The following is a 5,221-nucleotide window of genomic DNA, read 5'->3' on the forward strand; positions in this document are numbered from 1 at the left end:
GTAAGTGGAAGAGCCTGGGTTAAAACTCAGGTATTCTGACTCCAAAAGCAGTATTCTTTCCACTGCTCCAACCTGAGACTTATGTGATCTGGGATAAATCGCTTCGCTGTCCACAGCCTGAGCGAAAGGGCTGAACTTGACTTCTAAGGTCCTTTTTCCCACCTCTAAGTCTGTGATCCCATCATCATAGTAGCTTACTCATTTAATTCCATCAGTGACACTACCTGATTCATAGGCCATGTTCAAATAAATGCTCAGTATTCTCTGTGACTTTTCTCTCTCCCTCACCTTGAATATCTAATCAGCTCTACTTCATAATGCCTCTGACTCATGTCCCCTCCCCTCTGCTCCCACTGCTACTACCTCAGTGCAGCTTTTCATAACTATCAATTTGGGCTACTGCCTTAATCTCCTTATATCTCTTCCTACTTCCTCTCTCTTCCCAGTTGTAATGTTCCTATGGACAAGATACGCATCCTGTCATGCCATTGTTCTGCTCAAAGCCTTTTATTGACCAATGAATATCATTCAAATTCTGTAGCCTGGTGGTAAAGCTCTCCATAATCTGGCATTGCCTACCATTCCAGCCTTATCTCATCTCCCCTCCACCTACTCATCTCTCCAATTACATTGGGTTATTCTGGTTCCTGTACAAAACCTGTGCTTTCCCATATCCCTTTCTTTGTTCCACCTGCTCCCACTTCTGCACCTGATGAATTCTCATACATCTTTTAAAGCCTAACTCAAATGCCATTGCTTCTAGGAAGTCTTTCTTTTTCAAATTAAGATTTTTTATGTTTAGTTTATAACACTCAGTTCTGCATGTTTTTGAGTTTCAGATTTTTTTTTTCCCTGCCCCCTCCCCCCAAGACAGCATGGCATCAGATATATCTTCTACATAAACCTTTGCATTAAACTTATTTACACAATAGTCAAGTTGTAAAGAAGAATTATGACCTTTCTTGATTCCCCTTATTGTCAATGACCTTTCCCTTGGGTCTTCACTTTGCTTTCACCACTCTCATTCATTTATTTGTACCGTTGTTATTTGTGTATATGACATATCTCTTTACTAGATTGCATTTAATCAATCAACAAGACTTCATTAAATGTCTATCAAATATTCTAGACAATGAGATTGGAAACCTTAAAGCACTATATATATGTGTGTTAGCTATCATCATTGTCATCATTACTATTTTTTTGCTCTTTACAGTATTTTTTGACATTGTCAACCATAACAATTGCTTACCTTTCTTACCTTGATAGGCGGATTCTGAGAACTTGCAGGTCCACCAACAATCCTGCTTGATCATATGGCTTTTACTCATGCAACACACTTTAGCAGATTCTACTCCATCCTTGCCATCCCCATCAGCTCTCAGGTATCATTAAATGGTCCAGTTACTCACATTGCTAAAACAGAGGCCTGTGTCCATATCTGAAAATTTACCCTCAAGCAAAATTTCCGAGGAAAATTGAACAAAAAGAATAGGGAAATAAAAAAGTATATTACATTTCTCTCGAGCCCATTGCCTAATTTTCTTGAGGTTGAATTCTTTTGGCATGTGCTGCTCTGCAAAGCTGTTCTGAAATATCTAATAATCCATGATTCAATAGCACAGAAAGTTCTGAGCCTCTGTCATTCTTGCATCATTTAAGTGGGGAAACAGTTGGGCTTTAATATTCCAAATCTATTTTGTTTTCACACAAAAATAAAAATTGCCAGGATAATCCCAGAGGCTACCTTCATATATTCTATTAAATTGAACTCTAAATATTGATGAACCATGATATTAGATTTCAACACTGTATATTTAAATGGGGGGCTAACTTTTTAATTTGAATACATGGGTATAATTAAATTGTGTTAATTCAATCAAAGAGATCTTTTCCATTGCTGGAGTTAATAAGGCAGAAAACAGCTCTGAAACGGAGTAGAATCAAAGCAATGAGGAAGTTCTGGCAAGTCAAAGAAGAAAACAGAAATGGGTTTCATAACTACTCATTGATACCTGAGTCCATTCCTATCTTTAGGAAAACACCATTTCTCCTATATATTGGACTGACTAGCATGACACATAATTGATTTTTGGTGTGACTTATGGAAATCAGTTTTAATACGTTGTGATTGAGGGAACATCTTACCTTGTGACTGTTACAGGTCACAGGCCAAGAATACAGAAACAAACTTCCATTCATATATGTATCTTTCATCCAAGCTGTGAAAAATGGACTGGGGTTTAAAGTAAGAAAAAGTAGTCTGGAAAGGTTCTTCCTTCCTAAACTCACCCTGCCTTAAAATGCCTACCTTCCTCTAGCCTGAACCATCATCTACACAGCATTTCTGCTACACTGGACTTTTATAGCTTTGGGGAAGATAGGTGGCAAAGGGAAGAGGGAAAAAGGTTAAGGAAGGGAAGATGAGAAAAAAATGTAATGGAAAGTAATCAATAATAATAACTCACATTTATATAGCACTTTAAGGGTTGCAAAGCCCTTTATAAGCATTATCTTACATGCTCCTCACAGCAACCTGTCAGCGAGGGTACTATCACCATGTTTGTTTTGAGGAAACTGAGACAGAGATTGGGAGCGAAGATTATTGGTTCGAGAGCCAGTCCACATCTTCTCTATCTGAGCTACCTGGGTTTCTGCCAGCTTTCCAATGTGTGTAGGATGGAATTAAAGTGTTCCTTAGGAAAGGGAGGGGGAGTAGCCTCCAAAGGAATGAACCTGGAATGAAGTAGAAGTGAAGGAACTATGACAAATCTTGCAGAAGTGGGTGCTAAACCTGATAACCAGATATAACCAGATACCTAGTGTCCACTATTCCATTCTTAGACTCAGATGGCTAGATAATCCATACACCAGGACAATGTGCTTCTTTTTAAAAGGTTAGTTTAACCGAGTCCCACCTACTGGTATCCTCTAAGTGTTCATATTCATGAACCTCTCTTTTTGGAGGTTTGTTATTGGATATCCCTTCTTGTACAGGGCAGCTAGGTGGCCCAGTGGACAGAGTGCTGGGCTTGGAGTCTTCCTGAGTTAAAATCTGGCCTCAGATACTCAGTAGTTGTGTGACCTTGGGCAAGTCCCTTAACCCTGTTTGCCTCAGTTTCCTCATCTGTAAAATGAGCTGGAGGAGGAAATGGCAAACCACTCCAGCATCTTTGCAAAAAAAGAAAAAAACCTCCCCAAATGGGGTCATGAAGAGTCAAACATGACTGAAATGACTGAACATCATCAGCAACAAAATTCCTTCTTGTGGAATCTGAAGATCTTATTGGCTGAAGAGATTAGAATTGTGTCCAGTCTCTCCCTGTCCTCGTCTGAAAGAGAGACCTTTGCTTTGGTGTACGATGGAGATAATGGATATAATTTAGTATTGAAGTGAAATTGAACATCAATCAAAAATAGGAATGGGCAATTTGGGGGCAAAGAAGAATGAGGAGTTCAGGCTAGAAGTGAATGAGAAAGGGAACAAGTACCTAAGGATATTATTCATCAGAAGCAGACATATATGTGTATATATATATATATATATATATATATATATATATATATATATATATACACATACACACAACACATATATACATATACATACACATACATATACATATATAGATATATATCCACTTAATCATACCTTTGTGGTGGGTAATATATAAAAATTAATTTATGCTCACTAGAAGATGAGATCCTCATGTGAGAAGAGCGCAGCTACAGATAAACATAAATGATTTAATCAAATGAAAGGGGTTAAAAGAAATACACACGAGAAGAAGAAACAGGATTGCAAAATCTTGCTAAATAAATCCTGTCCATGAAATTTAATCACATGTAAACAATTATATTTGGTCAAAAAATTTGGGATAGGGTCAGGAGTCATTTGATTATTCCCTATTAGCTAATCTCTATTTGGTATCTATCAGTTTTTTTTCTCTTAATCACATGGTTCAACATTAATCACAGATTGTGTTTATGAATCATGTAAAGAAAGGTCAATAACCAATGAGAAATTTTAGTTTTCTTAAGCCTTTAATGCACCCCTTATTAATAGCCTCTTTGGTGGGTCCAAAGACATTTTTGCAATTTGAGCCTTGGTAACACATTCATGTTTCTAAAGTAAAGAATTTTGCAAATATACCTTCCTTGCTAAATTGCCCTTGTAGCTTAAAGCAAAGTGAATCCCCCTTTCCTATAGAATGGCCTAAAGGCCAGAGCTACAGAAATCTCGATGCAAGTTACTGGAAGCTTAGTTCTGTTTATCTGTGAACACAGATAGATGGAATTTTAAAGCCATCCATACAAAAACCAGTTTCACCCTTCTATCCCCAAGTGAAGGGTACCAAGTAGAACAATAAATTTAGAGCAGGAAGGACTTATTAGTAGTTACTCAGCTAATGAACACCACTAATGTGTTGAGAGAATACAATCGAACTTCTCCAGGGAGAATATAATTCAACCAGTTGTGATTAACATAAATACCATGTTAGCAACTTCTTGCTTAAAGCTGATATAGCCTCCATCCCAACCGCATGAAAACTGGCTCCCCTTCTCCCCAACTAGTGATGAGGGAGTATGATGTAGTAGATAGAGCCAGTCAACATTGGGACTGGGAAGACTTAGGTTCAACATTTGTCTCTGGCACAGGCTGACTGAGTGACCCTTGACAATTCCCTTTGACCTCTGCATGCCCCAAGTTCTCTCAGACTAATCTGTATTGGTGGATTTTCTTCTGCATATCTTCTCTAGAAGTTCCCTACATTCCTGAAATCACAGCTTGACTGCCAGATTTGACCATTATATGTGTATGAAGTCCATATGGTACTAGGGAAGTTCTATGTAAATGACCTCTGCACAGGGAAGGTGGAAAAGGTTCTTTCCATTGCCCAGATCAGTGGTGTCAAATTCAGGGGATCTCTGTGACAGACAGCATATTTTCTTAGAAAGCCACAAAGGAACATTATCTATGTTGCATTGCATTTTAAAAATATATTTGTTAAAGATTTCCTAATTACATTTTTATCTGGTTTGGGACACACTGGGGAATTCTGCAGGTTCCTTGGGCCCAGATAAGCTTCTTTCTCCACAACAGTGGCTCTAACATCTTTGTATCTAAGCTGTGGTACTATCTGTCCACTTTCCAGGACTCAGTTATATCTTATAGATTAGGGACATTCATTCAAAGCCACATTAATGTGCTTTTGAGGTC

Source organism: Trichosurus vulpecula, chromosome 1 (genome assembly GCF_011100635.1).
Source record: "Trichosurus vulpecula isolate mTriVul1 chromosome 1, mTriVul1.pri, whole genome shotgun sequence".
NCBI lineage: Eukaryota > Metazoa > Chordata > Mammalia > Diprotodontia > Phalangeridae > Trichosurus > Trichosurus vulpecula.